The sequence below is a fragment of the Lissotriton helveticus genome, chromosome 7 (assembly GCF_964261635.1).
Source record: "Lissotriton helveticus chromosome 7, aLisHel1.1, whole genome shotgun sequence".
Taxonomy (NCBI): domain Eukaryota; kingdom Metazoa; phylum Chordata; class Amphibia; order Caudata; family Salamandridae; genus Lissotriton; species Lissotriton helveticus.
The window spans coordinates 132,047,582-132,059,518 of record NC_136068.1 but is presented as its reverse complement, the minus strand read 5'-3'; the positions used below and the strand labels follow the sequence as shown (position 1 = coordinate 132,059,518).

At 47.3% G+C, this 11,937-nt stretch overlaps 1 protein-coding gene across 1 annotated transcript in view; it reads left to right on the top strand.

The window, feature by feature from the left end:
- RAD21L1 (RAD21 cohesin complex component like 1) overlaps nt 1-11,937 on the top strand; it is a 1,165,932-nt gene that overhangs the window by 177,472 nt on the left and 976,523 nt on the right. The gene's annotated exons all lie outside the window — the stretch shown is intronic.

Here is an 11,937-nt window from a genome sequence, read left to right as displayed (position 1 = left end):
ATACGGCCAGATATGAGGTGAGGTGCTTCAGCGCTCTGAGACACCCTCGTCTCCAATCCTCACCTTTTGCTTGCTGACAGTGCAAATCGATCGGAGACCCACAGAAACCCTACGCGTCTCACGAAGAAACCTGACAGCCTGTCAGTCATTGTTTGTCCACACTTTGACCTTTGTGTTAAGTGATTGGTCTTCTCAGTACATCCCATAATCCAGCCCAGGCTTAGAATGAAACTAATAGTGGAAACATCGAACCAGGCGTGGAATGTGCACAAAGGAAGCGTGCTCACATGATTGGTCAAGTAGACACTAACCTTCCCAAGCAACAGGATACTGCAGCTGACCTAGGGGCAACACAAGTCTAAAATAGTCTTTAGTTCATACTCAAGTGCATCTACCACTATGACAGGAGAAGGGGCACAATAAGGCCATGGAGATGAGGATTTCAGAAAGGAGGCAACAAAACAGGGTGGATTTCCAGTGTGAGCTCAGAATTAGCTGAACAGACACATACTTAATTACGCTAATATACTACGGACCCAGAAATTGTGGGTTACATTTTGGGTGGAACTGAGGCAGGTGCACACAATGGGTGGCTCATCAGACGTCTTTTGCATTTTGAAACTTTATTGCTCGCAGCAAGTTAAACATACAGCCGAATGCCTACAACCCTGGGGCCGGCTGGCAAGAGTCGCAGGGATTATCATGTACAAACAACATCTACAAGGATAACACAGCCTCTCAGCCGACAACCCGGGGGTCCGGCGGCGTGATAGATGCATCAGTATGAGTAACAAACAGTTGGAATCCATTTGAAAACATAGTGTATTATACATCTGCCCATGGACTACTACTTGGTTATGCTTGTGCGTCATCACTGCGCATCTTAGTTATCCTTATATGACAACATTTTATCTGATAGCTTATAACCAACTAAGCTCAAACTCCAACAGCCCCCCACCCTCTCCCATTGTCGCATACTTCTACCGCCCCTCTGTTCGCGACTCAGTGTCCAGAGCCCCCTGCCCTCCCAGGTCAAATCTAGCATGAATCAGCACACCAACCAAACAGTACAGCAGACCGTGTGGGTAACCTTCAGGAACGCGGCCCTTAACGTGTGCCTGGTCCCAGGGAATCGGCCCGACATTCTCAGCAGCTCAAACCAAGTTCGCCACAGTGTAGCCTACTTCACTCATAAATCCGCTACAGCTCTAGAGTCTCCTCGTCTTGCAGTGCTATGCTGCTCGCAGGCAAGCCAGTCTCTACAGTAGACTCCGCATTTGCTGTCTGTTCCACTGTATCTAGTCCCTCCACCACTGACGCCTCCGCACTTCTATCTCTTAAATATGTTTGGTAGAGGCCCCAGAAGTTCTTAGGGCGACTGACAGGGGGAAGCAACTCACTGCAGTGTTCAGATTGTGTGCAACAATATAGCATGTCATGTGCCCAACGCTTCTTCATCGGGAGTGGCCCTCTCATCCAACAGAGCGCCACAACACGTCTGGCAACTAGCAGCCCTATATCAGTGAGTCTTCGGACGGACTTTGGTATACCCCTGGAGTAGCCAAGCAGCGCGAGCGCCGAGTCCGGAGTCAACTCCAGCTCTAGAATTGCGTTCAACTCAGTGAAGATCGCCTCCCAGTATTTTGAAATCCCGGGCACAGCCACGCAAGGTGCAGAAAGTCAGCCAACGGTTCGTGGCACCTTTCGCATTCTGGCGATGGACGAAGACCATATCTGCATAGTCTCTCTGGGGTGTAATATACTCTCTGGAGAAACTTGAAGTGGATTAGTCTATGTCTGCCATTCAGGGAAAGTTTCCTAGTATTAGTACAGCAATATCGCCACATATCGTCATCGATTGTGGTCTGTAGGTCTCTCTGCCAGGCCACTCTGGCCTTTACAAGTTGTTGACCTTTGGTAGATACAGCCGTCTTATATAGGTTAGTCAGCAATTTACGCGGGGACTCCGTCTTAATTATGTAGGTCAATCCTGGGACTTTCGGTGGTTTCGCGAAATCTGGTCCCAGCAAGCCCAAGAGGGCGCTGCGTACTCTGTGGAATTGGAACCTACTCAACTGGGATGTCTCTCTACCATTGGGCCTAGTAATAGAAAGCGGTTTTAAAAGCTAAAGCGTGACAGGAACTAATCACGCTCCCTTGTACTATTATGGTTCGTAGAGAGGAAGAACTTGGATACTATTTAAAGGCAGGATAAGCCGGCCCCCGCTTGCGTGACGGTGCGCACATTAATCAGCTGGATTTCTCCGGATGATACTAAGTAAGTGGCATTTGCTAGCCTCGGGCTCTATAAAAGAAAAGCGTTTTTGTACGCTACACCATGATAGTTATTTTTCCGGCTTTTCCTTGTTTCACCAGTGTACTTCGAGAACAAGAGTTTGGGAATTGTATAAAGGGTACCATATTGCAAGGGGCCCATACGCGAAAAATAAGAGAATCAGCGACGGAGTAATGTTCAGTGACTGCCTCAGACACAATAGGTGAGCCGAATTTTAGAGTTGTGGCCAATGTGGTATGAAAAAACGACACAATCAGTATCTAAAAGATGTCGGGTGTTGTTTTTCTAGTTCTACATGACGGAATCAAAGCGTCTACTCGAAAGCCCACTCTAAGAGGACACATACATTATTGAAGGTATATACAATGGTAAATAGGTTTTTGTACGGATGACTATAGGTGTATAAAGGTGGCGTGTTACTTGTGGCTTTTCTATTGGAGCACGACACAGGGTTATTTTATTCATTCACAGTAACACGATACTTGGAAGGTCTGTTGAAAGTTGAAATGCACGGTGTGCACACACTTTTTTGAGAGTAATGACACTAAGGGTGTGATTCCTTACCTAGTCTGACCACTTCGTGGCAACTTGGGCATTCTAATATGTATATATGTAAATATTCAATTCAAAACCCTGATCTCTTAACATATTTAGTATAGGATGTATATAGTTATATATGATTTTTTGATCCCATAGAAGACGGAATACCCCATTAGCCCCAGTCCTGATGAGGCCCATACTGTGAGGGCTGAAACGCGTCGACTTTTTGTTCAAAGAAGACCCCAGCCAAAGTATTTTAAGTTGTGAAGAAAATATATTTTTGCAAGGAGCAAAGGACTTAAGATAGGTCTAAAAAAAGATATAGACTTATTATACTCCTTGTTTGTAGGTCTGGTTGATCTTACTTGAGAAGGAATGCTGAGTCTTTACATGTAGAAAGCATCCTTTTGAAAGAGATTGGGCTACAACATTTGAAAAAGAAATGCCAATGGATCAATGTATGTATATTTGTTTGTATATATTTATGTAAAAAGTGTGTGTACATATATGTTTGTTTGTTTACACGTACGAAATGGGCTTAAAAATAACATTGCCTAAATCCAATTCTTTTTCAATTAAATTGAAAAGCAAATAAGAAAAAGAGTATATTGTGTGCTCTGTGTGGAGATGGGAAGCCTTACAAAAATAAATACAAGAAGTCTTTCTGTTTAAGATAATATATTTGTCATAGGATGGGACAATTTAGCTATCTCACCTAGTACTAAAAGTGTGTTATTGGTTCCCTAGGCATCATTTGTTTTTTATATACGACTTTATTTACCCAGATGCCAAAGATTTACCGGGTTTCCCCTATTTTTGAAGAAGTCTCTCTACCAACAGCCACTACCTGCTCTTAGGTTTTAGCAGTTCCGTCCAGGAATAAGTCACCCATCGTGCAAACGCCCAGCGTGTATAATGCTTGGACCACCCCTTTTTCCCGGATAGGCAGTAGCCACAAGGCCCGTTCCAGAGGCATTCTGGGTGAATATAATAGCGCACCACATCTGGCCTGCAATAGGGAGTGCCAGGCGTGGTTTGTAGCAGTTATATAGTCAAGAATACCCGTTCTGCGGTCCGCCGATCTGAATATAGTGGCGGGAAGCGGTAGTTTGTCTGGAAACACCTTTTCCATCCGCACGTGCAGGATGTACGGTTCTCCATGGATCCACGTGTGCAGGTGGGCAGCCTGTGCGACCCTATAGTAAAGCTCGAAATCTGGGGCACCTAACCCTCCCATGTCGTACGGCAATGTGAGGAGAGACCATCTTACTCTGGGCTGCTTACCAGCCCATGCAAGCTTAACCATGAGCTGCGTTAGCGTTCGGAAGAAGACCTTCGACAGCACCATCGGGATGGCATGGAACAGGAATAAGAACCGTGGCAACACCACCATTTTCATAATAGCTATGCGTCCCATGAGGGTCAGCGGGAGCTTACACCAGGCTTCCACATCGTCCTCCAGTCTGCTAAAGGCAGTCCCGTAGTTTTCTCTCATTAAAAGCTCAGGGTCAGTATGTACTCGGACTCCCAAGTATCGAATCGAGTCATGCGACCACTTCAGGGGGAATTCAATGTCAAACCGTGCAGTAGCCGGTGTAAGGGGAAACACCAGCGACTTCGGCCAATTGACCCTGAGTCCAGAAAGTGCTCCAAATCGGACCACCTCTCTGAGCATAGACGTCAGATTCTGTTCCGGGTTTCGAACATACAGGAGGGTGTCATCTACGTAAGTCGAGACCACTATTCGATATGTTGGAAAACCAATACCCTCATTGCCGTGATATTCTCTCAGTGCACAGGCCAATGGTTCTGCTACCAGCGCATATAAGATAGGGGAAAGTGGGCCGCCCTGCCGGGTGCCTCTGCAGATCGGGAAAGGGTCTGTCACCCGATCACTGACGCGAACCCTGGCTGTCGGCTTGTGATACAATGCCCCTATCATTTGCAAAAATGGCGAGCCCACTCCCAGCCGCTGTAAAACCTGCCTCATAAACGGCCACTCTACAGAATCGAAAGCCTTCTCCATGTCCAAGAAGACGGCAACGGCCTGCACGTCTTGCTTCACATGTTGTATCGTACCAAGGACTTTCCGAATGTTATAAGTCAGGTTCTTGCTAGGGATGAACCCCGATTGCTCCGGTGCAACTAGCTTAGGGGCGAGAAGAGCCAATCGGGTAGCCAGCACCTTCGCATAGAGCTTGGCGTCCACGTTCAGTAGGGACAGAAGTCTGTAGGAGCTGCACTCGTCGTGCGCTTTACCTGGTTTTAGGATTGTGACTAACAATGCTTCTCTCATGGAGCAAGGCATGCTACCGCTCTCACAAATATCGTCAAATAACTTGGAAAGGTGGGGGAGCAGCTTGTGCTGAAAGGCTTTGTAGAAGCCCACCGTGAGTCCATCAGCGCCCGGAGCACTGCCGGAGCGCATGCTTGCTAGCGCCTCCAGTATTTCATCGTTTTCAATTGGTGCCATAAGGAACTCCCGGTGAGCATTCGTGAGCTGGGGCATATCTATATGCTCCAGATAGTCTGCCGTTTCTGATGAGAGGTTCCCGCATTTGGAGGAGTAAAGGTCCTAATAATAATTCCGGAACCTATTCGCTATCTCGGTGCCATCAGATAGCATCTGATCGTCCGCGGATTTCAACTCAGTAATCTGGGTTTCCCCCTGCTGCCTTTCAGAATTCTAGCCAGGAGTGAGCTAGGCCGCTCTCCCTCACCATATGTTCTTGCAGTTGCATATTTTTCCATGTGCTGGACTTCCCTATCTGCTTCCTCGTTATATTCAGCTATCAGAGTTTGAATTTCCTCAGTAACTGCTGGCCCCGTGGTGCGCCGCTGCCGCCCCTCCAGCACCGCTAGTCGCCCCTCAATCGCCCTCAGCCTCTGCCGTATAGCTTTAAGTACACTAGAGTGTTTAGACATAGATATGCCCCGTATGTAGACCTTAAAGGCCTCCCACACCGTTTTAAAATCATCCACCGAGCCCACGTTAGCCTCAAAAAAGATGTCAATCTCCTCAGCCAGTTCACCTCTAAATACTGGGTCAAGTAGTGAGTAAGGAGGGAAGCGCCAAGTGAACTGAGGTATCGATTTCACCGGGGTCTCTATTACTAGCAGAAGGGGCGAGTGGTCTGAGAGAGGGCGTGTCAGGACTATACAGGACTTAATGTTCCCAATCAGAGAGGTGGACGCAGGCCAATAATCAATTCTGGTATGGATGTCTTGGTATGCCGAATAATGTGTGTAACTGCCTCGTGTCTGATGTTTGTATCTCCACACGTCTTCCATGTCTAGGCCAGTGAGCTCAGCTAACAGTGTTTGTGCAGCTGCCGATGGTTTATGCGGGGGACCCCCCGACCTGTCTAGGGCTGGATTCAAGACTAGATTAAAGTCCCCCCCCAAAGTATTTGCGAAGTAGAGTAGGGTTGAAGTGCTCTCGCTAGGTTGCAATAGAAATCTGGGGAGTCAAAATTCGGGCCATAGACATTAACAACTATCAAGTCCAGGCCCAGGCCTTTACATTGTGATATAACAAACCTGCCCCCAGGGTCCGTCTGTAGAAGAGTTTGCGTTAGTTTTGAGGTAGGATTCACACATGTGAGCACTCCCCTGGAGTGTGTAGTAAATCCCGCTACTGTGATATTGCCCTTTAGACCCCTGCTGTGTAGCATCCGACTCGAGAGTGGAAGGTGAGTTTCCTGCAAGATGGCTAAATCACCCCATGTCGTTGCAAATAATTCAGCACTTTTCGAAGTTTACGGTGGTCATTTAGGCCTCGCACATTCCATGTGAGGGCCCGAATCTGTGTTGAGGTATCCCCAGTTGTTATGTCAGCTGTGCCCGCCATCAGCACATTGTGTGTGTATCTCATGTGTGAGGGCAGCTCGCAGGTCTAGAGTCAGCAGTGTATGCGAACAATAAGGCATTCTTCTCCCCCCTCCTTCGAACAGCAACAACCAAAAACGTACCCGCCCCCTCCCACAGCAGACCTCCCACAACCTGGCCTTGCCGAACCCAGTCCCCCCCCACCCTCTCTTACCCTCCCCCAACAAATCTAACTCCTGAGAGTCCAATGAGAGCATTGAGCACTGGGGCCGAGGTTGCCATGCTTTCGACAAACGGTGCTAGTACGCACTGCGTCGGAGACATGAAACCCACTGCCCGCTGTGGTTTATATCGTACATCAGCCGTCCTGTGGGGGTGCTTATCACTTACTTCCTGAAGTGGAGCAGTGTAAGGGAACATCTGTATATTTGTCGCATTAACCCCCCCAATACATGAACGATCATAACAGAACAACAACACAGTACTGTCGTCTAGTTGCCATAGCTACAGCACCACTCCCGAGCGCATAGGGCGTTCCCAAGACCACGAGGCACATGTAATCTCTGTAGAGAACCCCTTTTAAGTATTGACCACTCTACCAGTCCAAAAGAAACTCTCCACGGGGAGCTACCCATTGACCTCATCGCCTCTTGGACATTGCTGTAAATGGACAGTCATTCCTGCTCGTCAAGCCGGCTGCTACCTCCTGTCTCGCCTCCAGGCTCGTCTGAGTTCCTTCGACTGTCCTTCGACCAACCTTTCAGAGCCTGTTGCAGGGCACGAGGATCTGTGAATAAATGGGAGTGTCCCTGTCTATTGACTCTCAGTTTTGCAGGATACAGCATCGCGTAATCCAAGCCTAGGTCTCTGAGTTGCTTTTTGTATGGAGCAAAGTGTTTGCGAGCTTCCTGCACTCTGGCGGTGAAGTCCGGGTATAGGGAGATCTCCGAACCCTAATAGTGGAGCGACTTTTTGTCCCTAGCTTGGCAGAGAGCGGCGTCCCTGTCTCTGTAGTTAGTACTTTAGCAATGATCGGGCGCGGGGGGCCCCGGCTTCGGTTGGGGACCCAGGGAGCGGTGAGCGCGCTCGATCACAAACATGGAGGAAAAAGTTTCTTCACCAAGTAGGGAAATTAACAATTTTTCCACAAACCTCTCTATGTTCCCTGTCTGAGTGGTTTCTGGAAGGCCCGTAATCCTCAGGTTGCAGCGCCGAGACCGTGCCTCGAAGTCCTCAGTCTTGTCTTGCAGGGCCTGCATTAATTTCTCCATTTTTTTATGATCGGTGTTCAGTTCCATATGCGCCTCCTCAACCTTCGTTATCCTCCGCTCAGACATGTCCAGTCTTTCGGCGTGCTTATAAATCCTTTCGGCCATCCTGTCCATACGGTAAGAGATGGCATCTATTTTAGACTCCAACGTGGCAATGCTATTCTGCAGGCCCTTATCCATCGCTAGCAGCATGGATTTTATGTCAGAATCTCCTGATTCGCCTTCCTCCTCCTGCGTAGCGCCATTTTTCGAGTGTGCAGCGTCCTGCGACTTAGAACGCCGCTGCTCGAACGAAATTTTTGTCTGTGTCTTGTCCCCTCGACCCATCCTGTTGGGTGTCAGTAGTGTCTCCACCCTCCGCGACTCCAAAAATGTGTTCCGATGCCAAGTGTACTTCGAGTCGTGCAGAGCTTCGGGGAGGGCAGCCAGTAGCAGTATGTCACTCTCGTGCCCGCATCGCCACCTTTAGTTCGACTCCTTAGCTCCAGGGCAGCTTACTGCAGCGTTGTGGTAAATAAATAATTAATTACCGGTACTATTTTTGAATACATTAATAAAACGGATAGCTCAATAAATAAGAGGCAGGATCCGAGGAATCTGAGTCTAACAGGCTTTAATCAGGCACAAGGGAAGGGACAGGATCGGAACAGCCTGAAATAGAATGGCACGAGTGGCAGCTGCAACGTCTCATTAACAGTACAAGGTATATATAGTAAAACATTAGAATTACATTGCATACAGTAGGCGTAACAAGTGACAAGCGTAAGATAAGAACACATGGGCGTGAAAAGAAGGCGTGCACAGGGCGTGCACGTGAACATGTGATGAGAACGTCACAGAAGTGTCATGAAAGTGGGTGGATACATGGAGGGGGCTACCTGGGCAGCTGGAACCTTTAACCTAGTGGTGCGCGCAAACGGGCTATGACGTGTGACTGGGAGAACTGGGGGCTATGACTTCTGCACTAGAAGAGGAGACGAAAGTCTACGATGTCAGGACGACATGTACCTATAGGATATCTGGTATCTTGTGTTTGGAGTACATGTTGATAGAATCTAAAAGTTATCAGGGCAAAGGCTACTTGACACTAAGGCTGGTGCATGCATACATTCTACATGTATTGCGTGTGCTATGAATCTTCTATGGATATTAATTCAGTAATTCTCTTGCATGGAGACAGAAAGACTAGACTATAGCTGGAGATGTTTATGCGGTTCGTTAGCTTAGGAATGCGAAGACGGAGAGCTGAACTGATAACTAGAGGCATAACATATTCTTGGCAGACAGGCAGGCAGAGCCAGGCCGGGCACCGCGCTGCGCGGCAGGAAGTAAGTGAAGGGTCAGGGATGCAGGTGGGGGCTGCATCGCTCCTCGGAGTGGGTTCAGGAGACTGGAGCTTGAATCTGGTGTTCAGGCCCTTTGAGGCCTAGAAACGGGGACAATTCAATAAATTAACGTGCATAATGTAAAACGTGGGCAACATAGGCCTAATACTTGTTGCTTTCACGAGAACTGGAAACTGGCATACTAACGTTGGACACAACTATAATTGCGTCTTTAATCGATCATAGGGGGATATATGCATATCGATCATGCACATATAACATAGGATGGGGAACACGTAGGCACATATAACATAGGATGGGGAACACGTAGGCACACATGACAAGGCAAAATTCAATTTTCCTCATTCCCTCCTTGTGCCCTACGTTTCCATCAGGAAACATCAATATTCATGATACCATCTATCTGTTCATATAACATCATTTGCTCGTCTCGAATTGTCTTGGAACAGGACTTTGGACTAGGAATACAAGAGGTAGCACACAAGCCGCAAATCGCAGGGCCACATTGTAAACAGAGACAGCAACTGAATATGATCATTACTGCTATACCCAGGAATGACAATACTTTCCATCCCCATGCAGATATTATACTCCAGAGCCAATCGGACCATGTCCAGGTGCCTGGATTCTGGTGTAACTGATGGGCAATTTTATGAAGTCTGGTTATAGCTGAATAAACAGACGGTGCGTTATTAGGAATGAAAATGCAGCAACTAGATCCGATGACTCTACAAGCTCCTCCCCTATCGGCCAGTATGACGTCAAGGACGAGACGATTTTGGAGCACAACAAATCTCATAGCAGATTTCTCTTCAGTTAAGTTACCTAGAGCGGAAGTAGTCTCATTCACTACTGCTTCAAGGGTTCTGGTTAGCCTACGTATTAGCTTACTAATCTGGACAGGACCTATGAAGAAAAAGAAACCTTTATTGAAGTCTTGATACTGTTCTAATGCAGTTTCAGTCTGATCGACAATTGGGGACTCGACCTCCCTTCTATGTCTAACGTGTACTAGATGTGTATTTCTGTGATAATCGGATGGGGCTAGGAAAACTGGTGGCAGTAGGAAGGCAATGTAACATGTTCCATCCCAATCTAGGGGCAGACGAACATATGCGGTCTGACCACATACAAAATACGAATGACGTGAGGCTTTGAAAGTAGATTTCCCACTGTCACTATACTCGACCATAGTAGTACAATCACTGTGTCCTACATGTACTGAACCATTCTTTCGGACACATAATTCGCCTTTCACTGGTTGCAAATCTGGAGTAGTATCGGACTGAACATTCAAAACCATGAAATTCGAGGAATAATTGCCTAGATCATATACTTCATTTTCTAGATCTAACCCTGTTCTGTGGGAAAGACCTTCCTTATCTGGGAAACATGTTCTATTCAGAAGGGACATATCAGTTGAAGATGACGTTAACGTGGACCATGCTCCACACGAACCATTGTGTGAAAACGGGTAGGGAAAGAGTGGCAGAACTCCCTTCGGTGTCTGGAAAGGGGGGAGTCGACCACACACCCAACAATTAGTGGCATTGCTGGTCTGGTGTGAATAGTGTAACATTCGGATAAACGTATTATTGCGCATGGCAAGACGATAAGATAACTCGTGAGGAGGCAGGTCACTAAAAGTGTGCTCTACTGTAGCATTAGAGGAAAAATGTACATGCGAATTAATTGGAAAACATAAATGTAAGGCATAACTTATGCAGGTAACCATAAGACTCAGAAATAACATGAAAAATAGGGTAACAATGCATCTACTTCGAAGATTCTTACAGTATTGTATTCTCTTAGAGTTTTGACTAACTCTCTCACTGTGTGGGTCTATCTCATACATGTCAGGAACCTGTCTAACCGTTTCACCCGAGAGGGACTTAGACAATTAAACTGGCTGACTTACTAGACCTTAGTTTTTCTTTATACTCCTGCTGCGGAGTTTTCTCTAACAGGGGAAGTTTAGAGTCAGTATCTGGGCAGTCCTTGAGAACGGGGCAGTCTTTGAAAAAAGTTTTTAGTCGAAGTCCATGGAATCGCTTTACATGACTGGAGTGCAACCACCCCTTGCGACCTTCGATCTTGATTGCAGTCCTTGTTGTTAGCAGGACGAGTCTTGGTTCCTTCCAGCGGGGCTCCAGCGGACTTGAACGATCAAAATTCCTCACGAGGAGGGAGAGGTCGCCTGGTATGACCTCGTGCGGTTTCACTTGAGTGTTGTCTGGAAAAGCAGCGGCAACCTGTGAACGACAAGAGAGTAGTGCAGACATCAAGGAAGCCAGGTAATCTGTCAGCATATTACTGTCAACATCAGTTATTTTACGTGGTCTAGGTGTACCCCACATGTTTGGGGGACGACCGAAAACTACCTCGAAAGGTGAGAGACCTGAACGGGAGTGAGCGACCATTCTCATGTAAAAAAGGGCGACTGGCAGTGCTACTATCCAATCTACGCCTTTCTCTGCGCATACCTTGGCAATGCGGATTTTCAGGGTCTGATTATGTCTCTCTACGAGACCAGCTGCTTCGGGATGTCGTACACAGTGGAACTTCCACTGGTACCCTAACAGAAGGGATACTTGTTTCATAAGTTCGGATGAGAATGGCTGGCCGTTATCTGAATACACGACCCTTGGTAAACCAT